At 43.3% G+C, this 14,244-nt stretch overlaps 1 long non-coding RNA gene across 1 annotated transcript; it reads right to left on the bottom strand.

Annotated features, from left to right (window-relative positions):
* Positions 1–9,325: 9,325 nt before the first annotated feature.
* On the bottom strand, positions 9,326–11,064 carry LOC119811256. Its single transcript, XR_005284959.1, has 2 exons — positions 10,959–11,064; positions 9,326–9,539 (listed from the first exon to the last, which is right to left on the bottom strand). It is a non-coding gene; the product is annotated as an uncharacterized LOC119811256 (long non-coding RNA).
* Between the last annotated feature and the right edge of the window lie 3,180 nt (positions 11,065–14,244).

Raw genomic sequence — 14,244 nt, 5'->3', positions numbered from 1 at the left:
ACTATGTATCCAAGACAAGAGACAGGAGACACCATGTATCGACTGCAGGAGACAGGAGACACCATGTATCCAAGGCAGGAGACAGGAGACACCATGTATTCAAGCCAGGAGACAGGAGATACCATGTATCGACCACAGGAGACAGGAGACACCATGTATCGACTGCAGGAGACAGGAGACACCATGTATCCAAGGCAGGAAACAGGAGATACCATGTATCCAAGGCAGGGGACAGGAGACACTATGTATCCAAGGCAGGAGACACTATGTATCCACCGCAGGAGACAGATGCGCCAGAACCTTACTGGGGAACAACAAAGACAGAGGGTAGAAACATAGAAGTTACTTAATGTGTTGCACAACCTAAATGGAAATGTTTGTGGGTTGAGAGTGTGCGTTAAGACAGTGCCAATGGCTTGTAGCTGGGCTTAGTAAAGAGCCAACTGCGGTAGAACATGAAGGCAATCCCAGTTGGGAGGTGGCAGCAGCAGATGAGGAGGTTGAAGGTCATCCTCAGCTGCATACTTTAAAGCTAACCCAGGCAGCGTGAGTCTGCCTGAAAATGAAAATGAAAATGAAGGGAACATAATAGATACACAGGAAGGGGCAGCATGGGGGGTGTGGGTCTTTAGAGATGGGGAATCTTAGGAGAAGACTTGAATAATGGACTCTCCTGGGAAACTAGAGTTTCTGGAGGTTTAAAGCATAATTTAGGCAGGAGGTGGGACTCACCTTGTGTGGCAGATGAACAGTATCAATCTGTAAGAACACAAGGGGAGGAGAGTATTGGAGGAGAGGTTGTTATCCTCCTGAACACCAACATTAAAGATGTGGACACTTTTTAGACGTCAAAAAGGCATTAGAGAACAGTATAGAGAACACAAGTTCCAGGGGTTGAAGGTACCAAAGAAAGAGGGAGATGAACGTCAGCAAGGTGCTTGAGTGCAGCCTGTGGGGTTTCCCTTGTAGTCATCCTGATAAACTGGCCTCCTATGTCCACATTAGCAACACCACAAATTGCCGTAGATCCATGATGTTTAAAACATCTTGTTTGTGTTCAGGTGCTGTTGGCATGTGCCTTTAATTCCAGAACTCGGCAAGCAGAGGCAGGCAGATCTCTATGAGTTCAAGGCCAGCCTGGACCACAAGAGCTAGTTCCAGGACAGGGTTCAAAACTACAGAGAAACCCTGTCTTGAGAAACCAAATGAATTAATTAATAAAAAGAACATTTGTTTGTATCTTTACTTCTCACATCTTCTATCTAGCCATGTCCAGGTTGTATACATATCTAGATCGCTGAGTATTGCGTTTGGCCCCTGAGACCCCGTCTTCTCTGTGGCATCAGTGGACTTTTAGAGGGTGAATATTTTTCTTGCTGTCCTCTGATTATGGAGAGCAGGAATGCCAGGGCTGTTCACAAGCCCTACTGGTAATCATGATAAATCCTTGACGCTCTGGGAAAGGGAGAGATTCTGAATCTCCTTAGGTCACCAGGCAGAATGTAGCCCCTGAATTATAGAAAATGATGCACACTGAGTGTGAGATGGCTCGGTGGAATAGATGTCCCTAGCGTACAGTTGTGAGCCCTGAGTCTGAATCACTGGACCCATGTGAAAGCTGAATGTCGGGACCAGTTCTTGTAACCTCATCACTAGGCAAAGATGGAGGGGCAAGATCTCCAGGATAACTAGCCAGCCAATGGAGCAGGAATTAGCAGGAATGGAGTATGCTCATGTAAGATGCCACAAACAACCTCTGGATCATACACACACACACACACACACACACACACACACACATACACACGCAGACACATGAACACACATACACTCGCACACACCTATACACACAGAGAAAAACACAAACACACATATTTACCAATGCAGACTCTCTCCCTCCCACCCTCCCTGGCCACACACAGTGTGAAAACAAAGCGGGTCAATAATTATCAGCTGTGTCTTTAGATTTACTGCTCTAATATTAGGGGACATTTTACATATTCTGAAACCTATGTCTGCTTTAATGTATTAGCTACTTCCTGTTTAACCAGACATTTCTCCATGGAAAGGTAGAAGATTAGTTTCTCAGGGGCAGCCCTGCCAGCTTCCTAAAGATGCACGGAGACAGTCACTGCCGACTGCATCTCAACTGTACAGATGTTGATGTAGCTCATCGTCTGAGGCACTGGTTTATTGCTGCTAAGAATCACCACGAGCAAGGCAACTTATAGAAGAAAGCATTGAATCAGGGCCTTGTTTATTGTTTCTAAGGTTAGTCCGTGATCGTCATGGTGGGGAGCCTGGCAGCAGGAAAGCAGGCATTGTTCTGGGGCACGAGATTCACAAGTTAGAGGTGGGGTGGGGCGGGATAAGACTGGGTCTCATGTGGGCCTTTGTCATCAAAAAGCCTTCCTCCAGTGATGCTCCTAACAAGGCCACGGCCCCTAATCCTTTCCAAGCAGCTCCAGTAACTGGGGCCCAAACTTCAAACCCATAGCAAACAGGGGCTACCCCCCATTCAAGTCACCACATCCAACTGTTTCAACTTTGAATCCCATTGACAAGTTTGCCCAGCCTTGTGTTTCAATTCCACAGATTTTCTGGTTTAGCTATCGTCAAATTGTACTACTTATCTTCACTGAGATGAAACAGGTAACCGGAAGTGGGAATTTCAATATCAAGCCCTTGCTTTTAGCCCTGAACTTTCAGCAAAGTTTTTATGTTCCTTTTGAAACCTGTGTGAGCCTTTTATTTCTTGAATAGGAGACCAGGAACCTAGAAATACTGGACCCTTGATTCCAACACCACCACATTCTCCCATTTCAATCTCACTGGCATTTCCCCTAAATTTAAACATCTTGGGAAGAGTACATATGCTTCATGATGTCTTTATTACACGGAAATCAGAGCAGGTGCCGACTCTCACACTAAACTGAGCATGTCATTGAGACTTGGTGGAAACACACAGCAGTATCTGTATCCACCTGTGCATTTTATAGGCATGACAATGCATCCACGGGAATTCTGTTTTGTGCAAACGCCTCCACGTAAAGCACAGTTAGGCTGTATTGTGTATATCTTGTGCCCTGTAATAAAAGGGATAGAAGTAGTGAAGACATAAATACAGCTTCATCAAAACAAAGATATGTAATGTATTGTGCTTAGCAACGGTGGGCAAAACAGTCCACAAGACCCACACTATCTTTCTGTTGGCTCAGGTGTAACCAGGGCTGCTATCTATTTTCTCATTGGCAGACTGTTACAAAGAATCTTAGATGAGTGAGCTCATTTGGTAATGCATGATGTTCACATTTCAGTGCTGTGCTCTGCTGTAGATGCAATGGACACCTACCAACTGCCACTTCCAGTCCCGGGAATGTCATTACAGATGTGGTAGAACCAAAGCAAACCCAGAGGATGTACAGTAGAGCACATGGAAGGCTGGCACTGGACCGGACATGACTACTACACACATGCACTGACAGGATCTGGGATCATCTGTACAATGCTTCCATCAGATCAGGGCAGTTAACAATTCTAGAAAACAAGAGGGAGGGAGGGTCTCCAGACATTCCACACATGAACACCTAATGAGGAGTTAATGGCAGTTAGTGAAAGCTAAAAGAGGGAATGTCATGTTTCCTTGGGGAGGCAGGTAGACTTTTGTAGGCTTTTTGTGCCTTAGTAGATGACCTTATACAAATGAGATTATGGACAGCACTAAGTGGGCTTAATGTGTTATTTAAACCATGAAATGTTTTTTAATGTTACTTCAACAGCACCATGAAATTGGGAGGGATGTGAGAGAAACATTGGGGGTACTGGGGCAGTTGAGGGGGTCAATAGGGGACAGTTATGAGCAAGGCACATGGTATGCACCAGGACACCATGAAAGACTGTCTGGAAAAACATGTCCTTTTTTATCCTGCAGGCTTTCCCATCAGGGACATGGTGCTCAGGCTTGGAGGAGCTTCAAGCCTCCTACTAGATAAGGAGATTCCTGCAGAGATGACTGATAAAATCCGGACAGGAGAATGTAGTTGGACATCCCACAGTTGTGAACAGTCTCCTGTGGTTCCCAGATTAACTGCTCACTTGGTGAGTTGCATGTCCTGACTATTATGGTCCATTGGATTTGCTTCAAGGTGCTCAAAAAGTCATTGGCTAGTAACCACATTGATGGTTACTGATAGTTACTGTCTCTCTCTCTGGACAAGACAGTTTTCATTCAGAGTGAGGAGTCACATTGGGCCTTAGCAAACTCCTTTCCTCACAGTATATTTCCTCGGTGTCCAGGACAAGGATGGGTCCTGGAAGATGCCTTTGTCTTTCTTTAGCTAGCCTTGTTTGCCAGTGGATGCCTTTTAGACTCTGAGGGGCACTGACTCAGGTCACTGAGCAATGGGATGTATTCTTGTTGTTCCTATAGGGCTAGAACTAGCTTCCTCCAAATTTCCTTAGCTCCCTTACCCCAGCCCTGGGGTAGTTGTTCTAACAGTTTCAAGACTTACCCTGGACCATCAGGGGCGAGAACAAGCAGAGCATCAGTATCAGAAAGTAGGCAATCTTCATGGCCACTGCAGACTAAGCCCAGAGTGCGGAGAAGACAAAGGATCCTTTGGGATGAGTGGACAGAAGCTTCTAGACAGCTGTTATTTATAGGGGTTAGGAGATTGCACAATGCCATCGGTAAACTGAAGGAAGATGTTGCAATTGAGCACAGTTCCAATAACCAATTTATATTGTTTGCTTTTAGTAACCACTGAGTACCGTGTGTTCAGGTGAATGTTTTTTTCTTTTTTCTTTTTTTGCTGTGTTTTGTTTTATTTGAGACAGGGATTCTCTGCGTAACATCTCTGGCTGTCCTGGAACTGGCTTTGTATACCAGGCTGGCCTTGAGCTCACTGAGATCTTCCTGACTCTGCCTCCCCAGTGCTGGGGTTAAATATGTGTGCCCCCATGCTGTGCGTGAATGTTATTTTCTTCCTGTTTGTTGGACATAGGTACTTCTTTTGAGGTCTGGTTTATTTTTTCCTTGTTTGGAGTCTCTGAAGGTATCCTGGTAAGACAGTCTATGTTAGTATCCCTTCTGTTGCAATGGTCATAGGGCTCATGAGAGAAATCCCAGAAACCCAAAAATGTGACTTCCTTTCTTTAGGCTCATGATGGTCTGCCTTATAGTACCGACCCAGAATTCACCTATTCCTGCTATAAAGGTGACAAGGTTGAAGTTATTGACATGTCTCCAGTAAAGGCTATTTTCTCATCCCTATGTGTAGAGCTTTTCTGTTCAGGATCAAATAGAGTTTCTCTCCATTTAATTTGATGTTGGTTGTTGGCTTGCTGTACAGTGCACTTATTATATTTAGATATGTCTCTTGTATCCCGGACCTCTTCAAGTACTTTATCATGAAGGGCTGTTGGATTTTGTCAAATGGTTTTTCCATGTCTAATGAGATGATCATATGTTTTTTTTTCTTTCAATTTATTTATATGGTTTATTTTAAAAAGTCTGATGGTCCTGCAGCACCCGTGCCGCTACAAGACAGTATGAGAGCAGGGAACGAAGCGGGAGACTTAAAAACACATAGATAGAGATACACAGAAAGAGACACGAACACAGGCCATCCTTGATACAAGAATGCCAAGTTTATTGTGCTCAGAGAAAGCTTGTGTAGGGATCCTAGCCACGCATGGCTCTCGGGATCTTTCAGCTGCAGGCTCACAAGCCTGCCATCAAGGTCTCGTTGAGCAGCTGCAGGCACAGGTGTTTTTCTCAGTTCACTCCAGAAGGCAAAGGGTCTGAGACAGGCAAAGAAAGCCAGGGGGCCAGAAATCTACAGCTCCCAACAGTTTATTACCTTGATATATTTCTTATGTTGAAATATCCCTGTATGTCTCGGATGAAGCCAACTTGATTATGGTGAATGATTTTTTGATGTGTTTTTGGATTCCGTTTGCCAGTATTTTATTGAATATATTTTCGTATCAATGTTCATGAGGGAGATTGGTCTATAATTCTCCTTCTTAGTTGAATCTTTGCATGGTTTGTTAACCAGGGCAACTGTCGCCTCATAAAAAGAGTTTGGCAATGTCCCTTCTATTTCTATTGTGTGGAATAGTTTAAGGAGTATCAGCATTAGCTTTTCATTGAAATTCTGATACAATTCTGCACTAAAACCATCTGGTCCTGGGCTTTTAGTTGTTGGTTCTATGGTCCCTTAGAGTTTAACCACATCTTATATTAAACATACAAAGGGCTATGTGATATGGAATTCCCCTCTGTGTACCATTGGTTAATAAAGATGCTGCTTTGGGCCTACACCTGGGCAGAACAGAGTAAGGTGGGAAGTCCAGGCAGTGATAGAGGAGGAAAGAAGATGGAGTCGGTGCCACACCATGTATCCACCGCAGGAGACAGGAGATACCATGTATCCAAAGCAGGAGACAGGAGACACCATGTATCCAAGGCAGGAGACAGGAGACACCATGTATTCAAGGCAGGAGACAGGAGACACTATGTATCCAAGGCAGGAGACAGGAGACACCATGTATCCAAGGCAGGAGACAGGAGACACCATGTATCCACCACAGGAGACAGGAGACACTATGTATCCACTGAAGGAGAAAGGAGACACTATGTATCCACTGCAGGAGACAGGAAACACCATGTATCCACTGCAGGAGACAGGAGATACCATGTATCCACTGCAGGAGACAGGAGACACTATGTATCCACCGCAGGAGACAGATGCGCCAGAACCTTACTGGGGAACAACAAAGACAGAGGGTAGAAACATAGAAGTTACTTAGTGTGTTGCACAACCTAAATGGAAATGTTTGTGGGTTGAGTGTGTGCGTTAAGACAGTGCCAATGGCTTGTAGCTGGGCTTAGTAAAGAGCCAACTGCGGTAGAACATGAAGGCAATCCCAGTTGGGAGGTGGCAGCAGCAGATGAGGAGCTTGAAGGTCACCCTCAGCTGCATACTTTAAAGCTAACCCAGGCAACGTGAGTCTGCCTGAAAATGAAAATGAAAATGAAGGGAACATAATAGATACACAGGAAGGGGCAGCATGGGGGGTGTTGGTCTTTAGAGATGGGGAATCTTGGGAGAAGACTTGAATAATGGACTCTCCTGGGAAACTAGAGTTTCTGGAGGTTTAAAGCATAATTTAGGCAGGAGGTGGGACTCACCTTGTGTGGCAGATGAACAGTATCAATCTGCGAGAACACAAGGGGAGGAGAGTATTGGAGGAGAGGTTGTTATCCTTCTGAACACCAACATTACAGATGTGGACACTTTTTAGACGTCAAAAAGGCATTAGAGAACAGTATAGAGAACACAAGTTCCAGGGGTTGAAGGTACCAAAGAAAGAGGGAGATGAACGTCAGCAAGGTGCTTGAGTGCAGCCTGTGGGGCTTCCCTTGTAGTCATCCTGATAAACTGGCCTCCTATGTCCACATTAGCAACACCACAAATTGCCGTAGATCCATGATGTTTAAAACATCTTGTTTGTGTTCAGGTGCTGTTGGCATGTGCCTTTAATTCCAGAACTCGGCAAGCAGAGGCAGGCAGATCTCTATGAGTTCAAGGCCAGCCTGGACTACAAGAGCTAGTTTCAGGACAGGGTTCAAAACTACAGAGAAACCCTGTCTTGAGAAACCAAATGAATTAATTAATAAAAAGAACATTTTGTTTGTATCTTTACTTCTCACGTCTTCTATCTAGCCATGTCCAGGTTGTATCCATATCTAGATCACTGAGTATTGCGTTTGGCCCCTGAGACCCCATCTTCTCTGTGGCATCAGTGGACTTTTAGAGGGTGAATATTTTTCTTGCTGTCCTCTGATTATGGAGAGCAGGAACGCCAGGGCTGTTCACAAGCCCTACTGGTAATCATGGATAAATCCTTGACGCTCTGGGAAAGGGAGAGATTCTGAATCTCCTTAGGTCACCAGGCAGAATGTAGCCCCTGAATTATAGAAAATGATGCACACTGAGTGTGAGATGGCTCGGTGGAATAGATGTCCCTAGCGTACAGTTGTGAGCCCTGAGTCTGAATCACTGGACCCATGTGAAAGCTGAATGTCGGGACCAGTTGCTGTAACCTCATCACTAGGCAAAGATGGAGGGGCAGGATCTCCGGGATAACTAGCCAGCCAGTTTAGCAGGAATGGAGTATGCTCATGTAAGATGCCATAAAACAACCTTTGGATCACACACACACACACACACACACACACACACACATATACACACTGACACACAAACACACATACACTCACACACACACCTATACACACAGAGAAAAACACAAACACACATATTTACCAATGCAGGCTCTCTCCCTCCCACCCTCCCTGGCCACACACAGTGTGAAAACAAAGCAGGTCAATAATTATCGCCTGTGTCTTTAGATTTACTGCTCTAATATTAGGGGACATTTTACATATTCTGAAACCTCTGTCTGCTTTAATGTATCAGCGACTTCCTGTTTAACCAGACATTTCTCAGGGAAAGGTAGAAGATTAGTTTCTCAGGGACAACCCTGCCAGCTTCCTAAAGGTGCACAGAGACAGTCATTGCCGACTGCATCTCAACTGTACAGATGTTGATGTAGCTCATCGTCTGAGGCACTGGTTTATTGCTGCTAAGAATCACCACGAGCAAGGCAACTTATAGAAGAAAGCATTGAATCAGGGCCTTGTTTATTGTTTCTAATGTTAGTCTGTGATCGTCATGGTGGGGAGCCTGGCAGCAGGAAAGCAGGCATTGCTCTGGGGCATGAGATTCACAAGTTAGAGGTGGGGTGGGGCGGGATCAGACTGGGTCTCATGTGGGCCTTTGTCATCAAAAAGCCTTCCTCCAGTGATGCTCCTAACAAGGCCACGGCCCCTAATCCTTTCCAAGCAGCTCCAGCAACTGGGGCCCAAACTTCAAACCCATAGCAAACAGGGGCTACCCCCCATTCAAGTCACCACATCCAACTGTTTCAACTTTGAATCTCATTGACAAATTTGCCCAGCCTTGTGTTTCAATTCCACAGATTTTTCTGGTTTAGCTTTCCTCAAATTGTACTACTTATCTTCACTGAGAAGAGACAGGTAGCTGGAAGTGGGAATTTCAATATCAAGCCCTTGCTTTTAGCCCTGAACTTTCAGCAAAGTGTTTATGTTCGTTTTGAAACCTGTGTGAGCCTTTTATTTCTTGAATAGGAGGCCAGGAACCTAGAAATACTGGACCCTTGATTCCAACACCACCACATTCTCCCATTTCAATCTCATGGCATTTCCCCTAAATTTAAACATCTTGGGAAGAGTACATATGCTTCATGATGTCTTTATTACACGGAAATCAGAGCAGGTGCCGACTCTCACACTAAACTGCGTGAGTTATTGTGCTTCCGTGGATACACACAGCAGTATTTGTATCCACCTTTGCATTTTATGTTCAGGGTCATGCATCCACGGGCTTTCTGTTTCGTGCAAATGCCACCGTATAAACCACAGGTATTTGGTGCTGAGTTTTTCTTGAGCCCTGTAATAAAAGGGATAGAAGTAGTGAAGACATAAATACAGCTTCATCAAAACAAAGAAATGTAATGTATTGTGCTTAGCAATGGTGGGCAAAACAGTCCACAAGACCCACACTATCTTTCTGTTGGCTCAGGTGTAACCAGGGCTGCTATCTATTTTCTCATTGGCAGACTGTTACAAAGAAACTTAGATGAGTGAGCTCATTTGGTAATGCATGATGTTCACATTTCAGTGCTGTGCTCAGCTGTAGATGCAATAGACACCTACCAACTGCCACTTCCAGTCCCAGGAATGTCATTACAGATGGGGTAGAACCAAAGCAAACCCAGAGGATGTACAGTAGAGCACATGGAAGGCTGGCACTGGACCGGACATTACTACTACACACATGCACTGACAGGAACTGGGGTCATCTGTACAATGCTTCCATCAGATCAGGACAGTTAACATTCTAGCAAATGAGAGGGAGGGAGGGTCTCCAGACATTCCACACATGAACACCTAATAAGGAGTTAATGGCAGTTAGTGAAAGCTAAAAGAGGGAATGTCATGTTTCCTTGGGGAGGCAGGTAGACTTTTGTAGGCTTTTTGTGCCTTAGTAGATGACCTTATACAAATGAGATTATGGACAGCACTAAGTGGGCTTAATGTGTTATTTAAACCATGAAATGTTTTTAAATGTTACTTCAACAGCACCATGAAATTGGGAGGGATGTGAGAGAAACATTGGGGGTACTGGGGCAGTTGAGGGGGTCAATAGGGGACAGTTATGAGGAAGGCACATGATATGCACCAGGACACCATGAAAGACTGTCTGGGAAAACATGTACTTTTCATCCTGCAGGCTTGCCCATCAGGGACATGGTGCTCAGGCTTGGAGGAGCTTCTACCCTCTGACTAGATGAGGAGATTCCTGCAGAGATGACTGATAAAATCCGGACAGGAGAATGTGGTTGGACATCCCACAGTTGTGAACAGTCTCCTGTGGTTCCCAGATTAACTGCTCACTTGGTGAGTTGCATGTCCTGACTATTATGGTCCATTGGATTTGCTTCAAGGTGCTCAAAAAGTCATTGGCTAGTAACCACATTGATGGTTACTGATAGTTACTGTCTCTCTCTCTGGACAAGTTTTCTCTCAGAGCGAGGAGTCATATTGGGCCTTAGCAAACTCCTTTCCACACAGTATATTTCCTCGGTGTCCAGGACAAGGATGGGTCCTGGAAGATGCCTTTGTCTTCCTGTAGCTAACCCTGTTTGCCAGTGGATGCCTTATAGACTCTGAGGGGCACTGACTCAGGTCACTGAGCAATGGGATGTATTCTTTTTGTTCCTATAGGGCTAGAACTAGCTTCCTCCAAATTTCCTTAGCCCCCTTACCCCAGCCCTGGGGCAGTTGTTCTAACAGTTTCAAGACTTACCCTGGACCATCAGGGGCGAGAACAAGCAGAGCATCAGTATCAGAAAGTAGGCAATCTTCATGGCCACTGCAGACTAAGCCCAGAGTGCGGAGAAGACAAAGGATCCTTTGGGATGAGTGGACAGAAGCTTCTAGACAGTTGTTATTTATAGGGGTTAGGAGATTGCACAATGCCATCGGTAAACTGAAGGAAGATGTTGCAATTGAGCACAGTTCCAATAACCAATTTATATTGTTTGCTTTTAGTAACCACTGAGTACCGTGTGTTCAGGTGAATGCTTTTTTATTTTTTGTTGTGTTTTTTTTTTTCTTTGAGACAGGGATTCTCTGTGTAACATCTCTGGCTGTCCTGAAACTGACTTTGTATACCAAGCTGGCCTTGAACTCACTGAGATCTTCCTGACTCTGCCTCCCCAGTGCTGGGGTTAAATATGTGTGCCCCCATGCTGGGCGTGAATGTTATTTTCTTCCTGTTTGTTGGACATAGGTACATCCTTTGAGGTCTGTTTTTTTTTTTTCCTTGTTTGGAGTCTCTGAAGGTATCCTGGTAAGACAGTCTATGTTAGTATCCCTTCTGTTGCAATGGTCATAGGGCTCATGAGAGAAAGCCCAGAAGCCCAAAAATGTGACTTCCTTTCTTTAGGCTCATGATGGTCTGCCTTATAGTACTGACCCAGAGTTCACCTATTTCTGCTATAAAGGTGACAAGGTTGAAGTAATAGGCATTTCTCTAGTAAAGGCTATTTTCTCATCCCTATGTGTAGAACTTTCTGTTCAGGATCAAATAGAAGTATCTTTGTTCAATCTGGCCTTGAATTTCTGAGATTTTCTTATTGTCTTCCCAGACATCAGTCCCTAGAACATTTCCCACGGAGCTGAAGGGTCAAGTATTAGGAGCTTGAACTGAGTTTGTGTATATTTTCTACAGTTTCATTATCTATTCATGATTTGAAAAGCATTTCTTTCCATTTCTTAGCTATTGTGAGTAGGGCAACAACGAACATGTGGGTTCGGATGCCCAAAAAGTGGTATGGCTAGGCTGTGTAGCAGACCTATTTTAGCTGGTGGGTTTTTTTTTTTTTTTTTTTTTTTTAGCTTCTTGAGTTTTATGCAACCTATTTTGTTTATATTCACCCCTAACTTTTCTCAGATCCACCCAACTTCATATCCTTAAAAGAATACATTCAAGATTTATTTGTGATGCCTGAAATATTTTTGGGTGTGTGGTTTTCCTCTGGAGCGTGGTTGACTTCTCAAGGCCAACACTCTTAGAAGTATGGTCCCTCCTTTCCCCATAGATGACAACCGCCAATTGCTCCACAGAAAGTGATAGGTTTGTAAGTCCAACTCCCCTCTCCACACTGAGATTTGGTCTGGTTTAGGCTTGCACAGATTTTGTACGTGGTATCACAAGCACTGTGAGCTCATATGTGAGCTGACCGGCTGTCATCCACCACCTCTGGATTGTATACTTTTTTTTACTACTTCTTCTGAAATGAACCCTGAGCCTGGAGTGGATGAATGCAGTACATGTATTCCCTTTACAGGCGAGCATTCTATAGTCTTATACTCTGTGCTCCTTGGGCTGTGTGTGTTTTCTCTGTGTTAATCATCTACTGAAAATAGAAAGCTTTGAGATAAATTGATTTACAGGGAAAATGATAAATACTAGTTGTCAGTTAATACTATGTGCATTGACCAGAATAGTAAGGGTAGGGTTTTGCCTCAGGATCTTTCAGCTGCAAGCCCACAAGCCTGCCATCAAGGTCTCGTGCTCAGAGCAGCTGCAGGCACAGGCGTTTTTCTCAGTTCACTCCAGCAGGCAAAGGATCTAAGACAGGCAAAGAAAGTCAGGGGGCCAGGGATCTACAGCTCCCAACAGTTTATTACATTCATAAATTTTCTTATGTTGAAACATCCCTGTATCTCTTGAATGAAGCCAACTTGATTATGGTGAATGATTTTTTGATGTGTTTTTGGATTTGGTTTGCCAGTATTTTATTGATTATTTTTGTATCAATGTTCATGAGGGAGATTGCTCTGTAATTCTCTTTATTAGTTGAATCTTTGCATGGTTTGTTTACCAGGGCAATTGTCACCTCATAAAAAGAGTTTGGAAATGTCCCTTCTGTTTCTATTGTGTAGAATAATTTGAGGAGGATTGGTATTAGCTGTCACTGAAACCATTTGGCCTTGGGCTTTTAGTTGTGGGAGACGTTTGAGGTCTACTTCTTTCTTCTTAGTGTTTATAATTCTATTTAAATAGTTTATCCTGTCTTGATTTAATTTTGATATATCATTCCTATCCAGAAAATTGTCAATTTCCATTAAATTTTTCAGTTTTGTAGAGTACAGGGTTTTGAAGTATGACCTGACAATTCTCTGAATTTCCTCTGTGTCTGTTTGTCTGTCCCCATTTTCATTTCTGATGTTTTTTTAGTTTATAAAGTTGAGAGGATTATTTCTAAATCTCTTGAGGGAAAATATACAGCACAGCTTCTTTGACCTATATTCCATTCATTTAGATTTAATAAATTCAGATGGTGGTTTGATCAGAAATTTTATTTTTTATTTCTATATAGATTTTTTATTGTTTTTATTGAGCAATACACTTTTCTCCACTCCCTTACCTTTCTCCCCTCTCTCCTATTCTCTCCCGTGATTCTCACACTCCTAATTTACTCAGGAGATGGTAAAATATATAAATGAATTTGTTAGTTTGCATATTCCCTCTCTGCCTTTTGGTTAGTTTGGATAATGGTTTGACTATCTTGCTGATTTTCTCAAAGAACCGACTATTTGTCTCATTGATTCTTTGTATTGCTTTCTTTGTTTCTATTTTATTAATTTAAGTCCTGAACTTGATTATTTCCTGGCATCTATTTCTTCTAGGTTAGTTTGCTTGTTTTCTTTCTAGAGTTTTTGGATGTGATGCTAAGTCTCTTGTGTGAGACACTTGGTGCTATGTAGGCACTTAGTGCTATGAAATTTCCTCTTAGCATTGCTTTTAAAGTGTCTCATAAGTTTGGATATGTTGTGGATTCATTTTTATTGATTTTTTAGGAAGTCTTCAGTTTTTTCTTTATTTATTCCTTGACCCAGTGCTGGTTCAGTTCAGAGTTGTTCAGTTTGCATCAGTTTTTAGGCTTTTTGTGATTCACGTTGTTGCTGAATTCTAACTTTAAGTCATGGTGATCCAATGAGACATAGGGGGTTATTCCAATTTTTTTTTTGTATCTGTTGAGGTTTGCTTTGTGACCAAGTATGTGGTCAATTTTAGTGAAGGT

The sequence above is a fragment of the Arvicola amphibius genome, chromosome 4, assembly GCF_903992535.2.
Source record: "Arvicola amphibius chromosome 4, mArvAmp1.2, whole genome shotgun sequence".
Taxonomy (NCBI): domain Eukaryota; kingdom Metazoa; phylum Chordata; class Mammalia; order Rodentia; family Cricetidae; genus Arvicola; species Arvicola amphibius.
Note: the sequence above shows the minus strand (reverse complement) of the source record. Positions and strands in the feature narration are given on the sequence as shown.